The sequence below is a fragment of the Equus caballus genome, chromosome 3 (assembly GCF_041296265.1).
Source record: "Equus caballus isolate H_3958 breed thoroughbred chromosome 3, TB-T2T, whole genome shotgun sequence".
Taxonomy (NCBI): Eukaryota; Metazoa; Chordata; class Mammalia; order Perissodactyla; family Equidae; genus Equus; species Equus caballus.
In genome coordinates this window covers 117,103,138-117,115,758 of record NC_091686.1, presented here as the reverse complement: position 1 = coordinate 117,115,758, position 12,621 = coordinate 117,103,138, and the positions used below count along the sequence as shown (strand labels likewise).

At 41.1% G+C, this 12,621-nt stretch overlaps 1 protein-coding gene and 1 long non-coding RNA gene across 2 annotated transcripts in view; both read left to right on the top strand.

Moving 5' to 3' along the window:
* The window catches only part of LOC111772961 (uncharacterized), a 97,081-nt gene that overhangs the window by 36,124 nt on the left and 48,336 nt on the right, over positions 1–12,621 (top strand). The gene's annotated exons all lie outside the window — the stretch shown is intronic.
* LOC138923520 (uncharacterized) lies at positions 1,847–2,474 on the top strand. The gene is made up of 2 exons (XR_011437213.1): positions 1,847–1,966; positions 2,063–2,474. It is a non-coding gene; the product is annotated as an uncharacterized lncRNA (long non-coding RNA).

Here is a 12,621-nt window from a genome sequence, read left to right as displayed (position 1 = left end):
ATAACAAACTAATTATTTTGCATAATGATAATGATATCATCATTTTATTATTATCACTAAAACACAATAATAATAATTGCTACTTTTAAAACATAGTCTTTGCTAGTCACTTTTCCAGATCTTTCCCAGTCATTTCTTCTAATCCTCCCAACTGCCTTGCTATGTTTGTATTCTTTCCATTTTACAGATGAAGACATTGAGGCTCAGAGGGTGGGATTTGCCGAAGTTCTTATTGCTGGAAGGTGGCAAGCCAGGCAATAAGTGTGCTCTGTCTCCAGAACGTGTATACTTTGTATGCCTGGTTACTTCTGGACAATGATTTTAATATGCTGAAATTCTCCATTCTCCTAGTGCTTCTTCTGGACTTGGCTTAGCATAGAACAAAATGTAGCTAATCATGTAACTGAGGCAGAGATGGTTAATTCTCACCAAATATTCCATGCATTCTCCCTCATTTCCACTCTGCCTTGCTATTAGGTTGAGGCCAAGTGACTCCTTCTGGACAATGAATCTGAAACAGAATAACACATGTTACTTCCAGGCTGAGGCAGTTACAAGCTGGTGTGCTTCTTTCCTCTCTCTCGCCAGGCTCAAGTGACCTTAGAAGTGACATGTTAAGGAGGCTATATTATAAGATGAAGAGAGCTTGGATCCCTGAGTCACTGGATGGAGGAGCATCCCAGGCAAACCGCGTTAGACTCAGTGTGTGGAAGAAATCAACTTCTGCTGTGCTAAGCCGCCATGATCATAAAGTTTATTTGTTACTGCAGCACGGCCTAGCCTACCCAGACTGAAACAATAGGGAATCCTTTTTGGTGACCAGTCATCATGGGAGGTGTAAGAACCTCATTATTTAGGGTGCCAAGAAGGCTAGGTGACTCCACTTACCATCATAAAAATGAAAATTGAATAGCACAGCCTCTGTATCTGTTTTTAGGCAAACCTATTATTGTTCTTTTGAAAAGGGGGTGGTATAAAGAAAAGGGAATGCCCTCTTTTTCTTTGCTAAGATTCAGGTTAAGCTGAATAAATAAATCCTCCCCTCCAACCCAGAAGGACAGAGGAAGAATAATCTGCATGAAGAGGTGGGTGCACACTTGGGAGGACATGTTTTAAATATCTTTCCCACAAAAAGCATCTGCAAACATTAAAATCTAAAAAAAGGAATCATGAATAATGAGATGTGGCTTGATTAGAGAAAATCATTTTTAAATCACTGTGGTTTTCACTTTTTCTTTGCACTGGGAGGCTAGGCTTTGTCTGAATCTTATTAATAAGAGAGAGATACCAAGATAACTAAGACTGATAAGGAATAAATACAATTTGGCTTCATTTAGCTGCAAACATCATGTTTTGAAAGATTATTATAAGTGACTTTCAAATTTGCGTAATTCTTTTATAAGGTAAGTTTCTGTTGGACTATAAAAATATTTTTCAATTTTCCTAGATGAGAAAAGGCAAAAGAGGTTAATTAAAAGTCAACTCAAGACTGCTTAGGCACTTAAACATGTAATTTCTTGAGTTTCAAACTTAAATAGCTCAAACTGTAAAAGAGCTGACTATTATGAATCATGCCTTTACTCTTTAAATGTTTTTTATTTCCTTGGTTTGATTTAAAATCTTATCCTATAAGCTTGCAGAATCCTAGGTGTATAATAACTGCATGCCCATTTGAGTGAATGAATGAGTGTAAGTTTGCAAACAGAGAGATTGCTGGGTTCAAGAGAGTCTCTTCTGAGCCCCAGAACAGTAACAGCAGTTTCTAAAATCTTTCCTTACTTATTCTCTCTCCACTGCCTCTCTGTCCCCTACCCGACCCTGCCTCCCTCTGTGTTGGACTATCCAGCTGTTATCATCTACCAGAATCCTACTCCTTCACGATCCATTTCAAATTGTTATTGCTCAGCGATGCCTTTCCTGATTGTGATGGCCCCTGTCTCTCTTGATTTCCTATTACACTCTTTGGGTAACCCACTTATCATCTCACGGAGTTCACATTTTCCATTGTGTTGTTAATTGTCTTTTTATATTTACCTGCCTCATCTCTTCATTTGTGCTGTAGATTTCCTGGGATGGGCCAGTGTATCCAGTGCCCTGTAGAGCAGCCTGTTTCGGGCTTGGTAGTGGAAGGAAGCATCGAGGCTCCCACGTCATGCCTACATTCAGGATCTATGTTCAGCTCTGCCTCCAGCAGCAGGTTACTCTTTTCATGAAGAGGAGGAGGACAAAGCGTATACTTCAGCCCAGCCACAACGTCAGCACAAAGCTCAAGGCCAGCTGTGGGCTCTTGGAATAATTGAGTGAGGCAGAGAAATGCAGGGTCATGATGACAGAGAGAGAATCTTAGCTGGGGTCTAGAAGTGATCAAGAGACATATTCAGAGTGTACTGTAGAAAAATAAAATCTTTATTAATATTTAAAATTAACTTTGAGCATGTATTAAAGAAAGATTAAAGATTTTCTGCAATTACTAATAGAGTCTGAGAAACTATTCATTAGGGAAAAGCCACTCATGTGACACAGCAGATAAGCCTTGTTTTGCCTTCAAGAACACCTTCCAGAACTTCCAAGATTTTGAGGCCTCATGTTCTCTCCAGGCTCCAAGCCATTTTACATATTTCCCATCTGCCTGGAACCATCCTTCTCTTTACCAGGATAACTTCTATGCCAGAAGTTGCTTTTCTTTAAATCTTTACCAGGATAATTTCACACGTCATCTTAAACATCACCTCTTCTGAGAAGCAAAGAGTGAGCTTCCCCATTTTCTTTCCCACTCAAGCTAAGTTACTTGCTTCTGTCATCCTGTACTTCCACTATTCTAATACTTACCTGCTGTAATTCCTTAGTTAATTATCCCTCTTCCCTAATAAAGTGTCAGCTCTATGAAAGCAGGAATGAAACCTGTCTCATTAGCTGCTGAATCTCCCTTGCCAATCAGACTGCCTTGACATAGCAGGCACTCCAAAACTATTTATTGAAAAAATGGACATAGTCCCAAGACTTAGGCAATGAAAGAGGAGATCCAGGCAAACCAAACCAGAGTCTTGTCTTTCAGTTACACCTGGCTAAAATTGTTCACGTGATCGAGAAGAGAGTGACATTTACCCTAGAAATCTACTGTGCAGTCTTTATGGTACAAACGTTTGTTAGGAATATAGTAAACTATTTAGAGCTCTCATTTTGTGGGTGAATTGTAGTAATTTTCACCTACATGGGATGTATTATCCTAAAGTTATCTCTTAAGGAATCTCAACAAATAGTTTTATAGAGAGACATCTTGATTCCGTGGCCCCCCATCTAATCATTGCTGTCAAATTTTATCCCCAGCATGGAGACCAGCATTTAAGTGTCCACCTTACATAAGGCAGCAGTGACTAAGAATTGTTAATATTATTAACACAAACTCATAGTTGTTGACTGCTTCTACGTGCCAGGCACTGTATTAAGTAATTTACATCAGTTAGCAGAGATCACAACCCCTGTATGATGTCAGCACTTTTATTATCCTAATTCACTTATTTGTACACCAGACAGTTATTGGGTTTCTGCCACATACAAGACATTCAAATAGGTATTAAGGATACTGTAGGGAATAAAATAAGTGTAAAATTTCACCCTCCTGGAACTTATATCCTAGTGGAGAAGAGCAGAGAAATAAGACAAAAATCAATTATGCTAGATGTTAAGAGAGTTATAAACAGGTACAGCAGAGAAGGGAAATGGGAAGGCTGGGGCATACAATTTTGCACAGAGATCTCAAGGAAGGCATCACCAATGAGGGATGTGTGAACAGAAACATGAACGAGGTAAGAGAGAGAGTCAGATATCTGGGGGAGAGATATTCCAGGCAAAGGGAATAAGGCGTACAAAATTCCAAGGTGGGAGCATGTTGGAGAATTTGGGGGTCAGCAGTGAAGTCAGTGTAGTGAGAATAAAAGACCTGAGTGAACAAGGGGACGCTGAAGGCGGGGCCAGATGACATGGGGTCTTATAGGTTATTTTGAGGATTAAGGCTTTATTCTGAGTGACAGGAGATGCTGTTGGAGGATTTTGAGATGAAAATGACATGATCTGGTTTACATTTTAAAAGAGTACTCTGTTTTCTGTGTTGAGAATAGAGTGAGTGGGTCAAAGGTAGAGACAGGAAGTCCAAATACGGGGCTATTGTAATAATCCAGAGAAGGGGACATGGTGGCCTGAAACAGCGTTGTACTGGTGCAGGTGATGAGAACTGGTCAGTTTCAGTATGTATTCTTAGGTGGAACCCACAGGATTTGCTGATGGATTGGATGCGTGCTATGAGGGAAAGAGAAATAAGGATGACACCAAAGTGTTTGCCCTCAGCAACTATAAATATAGAATTGTTATTTACTGAGATGGAAAAGACTGAAGAAGGGACAGATTTAGGAGAAAAGATCAAGAGTTTAGACTTGGACACATTAAGTCTTCAGTTCCCATTGGAAAGCTGACAGAGACGTTAAATAGAAATTGGATATAAGTGTTTGGAGTTTAGAAGACTGCTCAAGAGCTGGAGTCACAAATTTGAGAGTCTTCAATAAAGAGATGGCATTAAAACTCTAGAAACTAAGTGAGCTCATCTATGAAATGAGTGTAGAAAGAGTAACAGTTCAAAGACTGAGACCTGGGCAGCCAATACTTAGGTATTGTGTCCATTCAGGGAAAGAGATGGTCAGACAGTGCAAAAGGCTTCTTGGGCATTTTGCGTGTGAAAGATAAAGAGTAAGGAAGCAGGATTGCGTGAGAAACGGCTTCGGACCACAAAGCAGATCTGACACCTCTGAAAGGGAAGAGTTTGGAGGAAGCAGGATTGGGTAGAGCGAGCCTCTGACAACGATGCAGCTTTGACGAAGTCTTGGCAAACCCAAGGGGGAATATCCAAAGCAAAGCTTGCCTTTTAACAGAATCTCACTTTAGACAAATATCCAGGCCCTAGTATTCCCTTCATGCTCTGTCATTGACTAAGAGCTCCTGGGATGAGCATGACCTCAGCTTGTATTCTGCAGTGGATCCCAGTGATGCTGCAGCAGAAGGCTGGTAGCTAACGACACTACTCTCAGCGGAACAAGTTCTTTCTTGAAGAAGATCTGGGCAACACACGTCCATGGCTGCTACTGTAGATATCAGTTTTACCCATGAGAATGCAGAAGCACAGAAAGGTTAGGTAACCATACCAACATCACATAGCAAGTAAGTTTGAACCCTGGCAGCCTGATTGCAGGTCTTAGCCTCTTAGCTATGATGCTAGACTGCCTCCCTCCAATGCACATATTTGAGTGTCATATAGGGAATTAAATTTTATTTGGTATTGTATCTCAAACTCGCTTAAAGAGCTACTACAATTGGTTTAAGTCAGCCTCCTTGTGGAGTGGGGGTATTGCTTATTCTGTCTCCTCTTCCTCTTTGGTTCTGAAATTTTCTGGGAAGGTTTCCTTCTTTCCTCACCTAACTCACCAAACTCAACCACACAAACAAACTATTGATCCCTGTGCCAAACCCATAAGGTATTCATAGATGACTCAAAAATGGTCCCTCCTTCATGAAGCTTTCTCTGCTTCTCTAAGCAAAAGCAACCTTTGACATTTCTAAACTTTTATAGCATTTTATTCTTTTTTTTAAGATTTTATTTTTCCTTTTTTTTCCCCAAAGCCCCCTGGTACATAGTTGTATTTTCAGTTGTGGGTCCTTCTAGTTGTGCCATGTGGGACGCCACCTCAGCATGACGTAGTGAGTGGTGCCATGTCCGTGCCCAGGATCCAAACCCGGGAAACCCTGGGCTGCCGAAATGGAGGGCGTGAGCTTAACCACTTGCCACAGGGCTGGCCCCTATAGCATTTTATTCTAATAATAGCATTGTCACTCATGACTTTGTATTTTCAATTATAAGAATGTGCCCCATCTCTCCATTCTACACCCTCAGCTCTCAGTCCTGGGATAGTGGCTTGAGGAATCAAACTGTAATGCATGAGCCATCTTCCAACAGCTTTCTGCCACAAGGCTTCATCAATCTGCCCTGCTTTCTCAATTCTCTGTGCCTTTTTCACAGCTGCCCTCCCTCTTGGAATCACTGCCTTTTCTCCAAGATTCAGATTAAGAGCTCTCTTCTTCAGAAACCTCTTCCTCTTCTACCTCCTCCTAGTCTTGTTTAGATGTCTCTTCTCTGTGTTCCTGCTCATATCATATCAGTGTCTTTCAAAGATTCTTGACAATGGCCCAAAGTAAGAAATGTATTTTACATCATGACTTGGTTGTATAAACCTACACATACACAGCCTCCCACACAATTGAAACCCAATCGTTTCACCAGATCCTTGCATCTTTACTGCTGTGCAATGTACACTGATATATTCTGGTCTGTTTTATTTCTTTTTTTAAAATGCTGTCTGAGGCCCACTAAATTGATTTAATGACCTGCCAATGGGTCTCAACATACAGCATGAAAAACACTGCCCTCTATGGACCTTCATTAATATACTCGGCTCACAATACTGACATCATTAGTATACTTGTCTGTTTCCCCGGCAGGCAGTAAACTCTGAGGGTAGGGATCATATCTTATTCTTATTTTTCCTTCTATTTTAGCACCAGTAAATGTCTGAGGAATGAGTAAGTGAGTGTGTGCATGCTCTGAAGTCTTGACAACCACCTACTTGGAGTTTGAAAATGTAACAGAGTTCCTGGGACATTGAAATATTTACAATAGACTTCCAGGAAGCTTCTCCCTTACCTTGTGGCTGTGCACCTCTATTATGCCCTGGATGTCAATGGTATTGCCAGCCCAGTAGCCTCCCTGTTCTGGAAAGTTCTCTTTTTCCACTTGATTTGTGTTGTCAGCATAGGAGCTACCCTGCCTGTCTGAGCTACCTATCTGGCCTCAGGTGATTGTCCAAGGGTGGGTGCCCAACACAAGGCGAGCTGATTTCTGAATCTGTGACTGGAATGAACGTGGACGACTTGCTCTCCAGAGGTTAGGAGACAGGTTTCCTGGTACATGGAGTAAACCAGTCTGTGGCAAGACAGTGAGGGTGATGCAGAGACCATAGAAACAAAGAAGGTAGAGATTGAGAGAGAGAATGTATCCTGGCAGCATTCTGAGCACTGGTTCCAGTTTTCTGAAAGACTCTACATTTCTCCCATTAGGTTATTTATCCCTTTTCATATGCCTCAAAATGCATCCACCAAATTCTCTTTTACTTTGCCCAATTTGATGTAGATTTCTCTCTTGCAAGGGGAAGGAAGCAAAAGTCCCTAATCATGTATATGACTTGTCAAAGAGTCCCAGATAAGCCTGTGGTCAGGCACAGGGTGTCTTATGGTTATGACTAAGGCTCTGCTCTAGACACCACCATTTCCTCAACTCTGTGAGGAAAGAGCCCACAGAGTGTTTTGCATGGGAGTGCAAATATTCTTCAGTTTAAACCAAGAGACATACCAAGGTTGTGCTAGAAAGGGAAGAAATGTTTCTTCTTCCCACTTATACACCAGGAGAACTTGGGGAAATCATTTTACTTAATGCTTTCTGGCTTTTTGGTCCTCAACATTTTCATCTATAAAATCAACACAGTGCTAAGTTTTGTTGTTAAGATTAATAGGATATAGCAGAGTTTGTTTGGCTTTTTTTAAAGATTTTGTTTTTCCTTTTTTTTCTCCCCAAAGCCCTCCAGTACATAGTTGTATATTTTTAGTTGTGGGTCCTTCCAGTTGTGGCATGTGGGATGCCACCTCAGCTTGGCCTGATGAACGGTGCCGTGTCCGCACCCAGGATTCAAACAAGCGAAACCCTGGGCTGCAGAAGTGGAGGGCGTGAACTTAGCTACTTGGCCAGGGGGCCGGCCCCAGAACAGTTTTTGACATAATCACTCAATATAGCTCTTTCGACCTCTGCTTTTCTTATAAAAATCATGACATTGTCTTCTAATTTTTAAATTATCCTTCCTTTAAAAAGTTAATGTCTTCGATGAAGCAGAGATTTCCTATGGCCCAATTGCTCTTTATATTTAGCTTTCTAGTTTCTTCTCATTTGCTGAATTACTCAATCCCTCAATGATTTGAATGTTTGGTTGGGGTAACAAATAGTGGTAATGACACCATGTCAAATAAAGATGGTTTCATTTCTAGAACAGTCCTGGAAATGACTTGTTAACGGCCCAACATGGCGCTAGATGACAAACATTTCCCTGGATAAAGCATTTACCCGCATCAACTATTACTGACTCAACAAAATTGTTTGTTCCTCTTTCCCAGGCAGATAATGAAGCAGCTTGTCTTGTCAGAGCCTGATGCTGAACTGTCAGGGAAAATTGAGTTTCTGAACCTGCCATATTTTGTAGTGCCCAGGATCTCACTATGGGAGACGGCAGGTTGTGCTGCAGAATTTGACTTCTCACTTGTATGTATTTGTCTGGGAAACTCAGGATTCTACCTTTGAGGCCTGGGGCAGCCTCTGTCACCTAAGCCTGTCAGGCTGAGTTTGTTTCAGGGCTGGGATAGTGCTCTGAATCCTGGACATGCCTGGTGGCACAGAGCCCTGTCTACACTCTGGCCTAGAAAAGGGCAGTAGGTAGAAAGTAGGCTGGTGGTGGTAGTTCCACATCTTTCTCCAGTGTCCACTGAGTTCCTTTACATGGAAAAACAGTGCATAGAGTGGTAAGTCAGAATCAAGACAGAGAACTGAAAAAGAAGTTAAATATAATCTAGACCCTGATTCTCAGGAGTGGCCTTGGAGAATGGGGATGTATCAAAATCACCTGCAAGACTTTTCATCACATTATCCAAGGCCTTCTACCTTGAATTCTGATATTCAGAATTAATTTGGATGAGGGGCTCTGAGATTGTTCAATTTTCAATTAAAGAAAATCTCCCAGATGATTTTAATATACAACTTTCACCACTCTCAGAAAGATAACCTTTTCCCAGCCCATTTCCTCACTAAGAACCTCCTCTACTGTGCTAGCTATGGAGTCCGTCACACTCTTCTTTCACTACCTAGAAGAGAAAACTGGGGGATGGTGCAGTTAGCCCTGAAATTGAGTGCTTCTGGCCTCTTGACAAGCTTTATTTTTAATATTATCCTAACACTCCCAAACTCAGAACCCTTCAACCCTCCCGCAAGCTCCTCATGTCCCAAAGGAGACACTGAGCTTCCCTCGCAATCAGTGCCACTACCATAGAGTGACCTATAGAATCATGAAACCAGAAGGTGGCTTTAAGCTCACTTTGTTCATTCAATTCCTGCCTCTATGCAGCCCAAGAGGCAAAGGAGGAAAGCAGTGTTGAAGATAAACAAGCCTGTTAGTGAAAGAAGGAGGCCCAGCACTTAAAGTGACATAACTGAGTTTGTTTTGCATTTGTCTGACCATGTTCATTACTATTATCAGATACCTTTATGTGATGTGATCGATACTAATAGGAAAACAACACGCCAACTTGCTATATAGGTCACCCCCAACTTATTGTTATCCTAACATCATGCATGTTCAGGATGAACAAAAAAGATACCTCTTTTCAAGGATCCAATGTGCAAGTACAGAAGGTGACAAAGCTACTCAAGAATGTATTCAGCTATTGTATAGGGCCAGCTGCATGGCTGAGAGGTTACGTTCATGCACTCCACTTTGGTGTCCCGGGGTTTCACCAGTTTGGATCCTGGGCATGGACATGGCACAGCTCGTCAGGCCATGCTGAGGTGGTGTTCCACATGGCACAACCAGAAGGACCTACATGTAGAATATACAACTACGTACTGGGGGGCTTTGGGGAGAAGAAGAAGAAAAAAAAAAATAAATAAAATTTAAAAAAAGAATGTATTTAGATATTGTAATGTTGTTTATGCAGAATTAAAAAAAAATAACAATAGCAAAACGTTTCAGCAACAAAGCCAATTTTGATATGTGGATGTTGTGGACTTTTGCCCCAATACTCATTCTCATCTAATAACAGAATCCTTGTTTTCCTTTTGGAGAGGTATTCCTCCTCCATTCTCCTCCATGCGATCTGAGCCCCACCCCCCACCCCAGGGGGGCGGGGATTGTGACCCAAGACTGAGGTATTTGTTTTCTTGGTGTGACTGTAATAAATTACCACAAACTTAATGGTTTACAGTTCTGGAGGTCAGAAGTCCAAAATGGTTCTCATGGGGTTGAAATCAGAGTGTAAAAGCAGGCAGGGCTGGTTCCTTTGGGAGGCCCTAGGAGGAGATATGTTCCTTGTCACTTCCAGCTTGTACAGCCCGCTGGCACTCCTTGGCTTCCGGCCATAGTATTCTAATCTCTGATTCCATTGTCACATTGCCTGACCTCTGGCCCTCCAGCCTGCCTCTTATAAGGACCCTTATGATTACATGGGGCCTACCCAGGTCATGCAGGATAATCTTCCCATCTTAAGATCCTTAATTTAATCATGTCTGCGAAGTCCTTTTTGCCACATAAGATATCACATTCATGGGTTCTTGGGATTATGGACAGCCTTGGAGGGCCATCAATCAGCCTACCACAACTAGCCAATCAAAGTGTTGAATTCCCCCAGAAGCAATCATTGTTTTGAGTGTGTAAGTGACTTAAGTTGGTCCAATCCAAAGGAATCCTGGGACCTGTGCAGGCGCAAACAGAAAGAGGTTCTGTCTGCTGGCCTTGGAGTTGGGGGAGCCAGGCTAGCACCTGCAGCACTGCAGCCATCTTGCTACCCGATGGGCAGAGACTGTCTCTGAGTAAGGCTCGCCTTATTGACTGAGCCTCTGGCCAAGTCTACATCTGGACTTTCCATTTCAAAAGTAAATGTGCTTCCGTTTGCCGAAGTCAGTGGAAAAAAATTTTTTTTGTCATTTGCAATTGCAAAAAGTCCTCCTAGCTATAACTAATAATAATTGTATTGAGTTCTTACTTTCTACCGAGTACTCTGCTAAGAGTTTTACATGGATCATCTCACTTTATCCTCACACAGTCCTATAATAAGGTGGCAGTTGTTATTATTCTCACTTTGTGTGTGAACATTTGAGGCTTAAAGAAGTTGAGCATCCCGCTCAAGGACACAGAGCTGGTTAGTAGGATATTCTGTATAGTGCAGTCTGTTTTCAGAGATTTAACCAATCTTAAAAATTCCTTTGTGCTGTTGAAGGAAAAGCCTGGGTAAAATGGCAGAGTCTCTATAATAAAATTATAACAATGTAAACAAACTCGGCATAACAACCATTACAGGAAGAGGGAATATTTCTTGGGAGCACTAGGATTGCCCTTTTCTTTGTTTGGTATATTCTAAAATTTATAATTAGAATTTATCACTTTTAGTTATTTTTTTTTTGGAATTTATTGCTTTTTAAATGGAGAATAGCTTTTACCTAACTAGAGATGACCTCTTTCCCTGAAAGACTGTGTTTGAGTGTCAATTTTGTGATCACAAGAATTTTGAAGCTGGCTATCATGTTTTTCCAGTTGCTGAGTTTACACTCATTTGTCCTGGGACTTGACCTGGAAATGTCCATGTGTGCATCACCCATCGAGCTGGTGACACTAATAGGAAATTTACATTTTTTTTTCTGGTAAAGCACTAGATAACTAGGTCTCTGACAGGTATAACTATAGAAGGGTTTTGAAACGAACTTATTCTTTAGCAAATATAAAACTCAAATGTGCACATATGTGTATGTTTATGTACATACATATAGGTGGGTCTATAACTAACTTTATCACGTGAACTCTTACAACTCGTCATTTAGATACTAACTTGGTTGGTGAATTCCTTTTCAGTTTCTCCATCTCACAGTGTCTCTAACTTTAGTGACATGAAATTGATAATTTGGGGAGAGATGCTTTGTACCAGACACACTGTCAGATAATTTAATCACATCATCTCATTTAATCCTCACGAAAACTCTGAAATGGGGAAAACTTTACTTTGTATGTGAGGAATCTACAGCTAAGAGGGTATGCACTTTGCTCAAGGTCACAGGGCAAGTAAAGGTGAGTTGAGACTAGGACTGGGGTCTGTCTGATTCCAAAGAACAAACGCCTTTCACTATGCATTCCTGGGTTTTCACCTGTGAAATCTCCTAGCTTTACACTAAGCATCATTGGGTTAGCATTCAAATGTGAGCCATGTTCTACCATTCTTGTACTGTTTTATTTACACTTGTTGTAGTCATACAGCTTTGTATTTATAGAGCATCTACTACTGAGATTTAGAGTACCACGTGAACTTTAGAATTAGATTTGGATGTAGGTCCTGGCCCTAGTAAATCCTACCTATGTGACCTTGGGCAAGTTCCATAACCTTGCCAAACTCTGTTTTCCTCATCTGAAAATGGGGAACATAGTTGCATCCTCTCAAGTTTGCTGTGAGCAGTAGTAAAGAGACACATCCAAAGTTTGTCACAGTGAAAACCAAGTGTTCATTTTTCTTTGTCCTTTCAGAAGATTGGAATAGCTCAATGAATATGACTTGATATATTAGCTAAATTAAATTAAATTTAAAACCCTTCTTTCCTATTCCTTAATTTCATCCCTCTTTCACAAGGACACATAGACAGGGCAAGGAATAGCTGGCGTCCTGATGAATATGCTCCATATTTCTGGCAAAGACAGAATTCATATGATAGATCAGAGCTGTGTG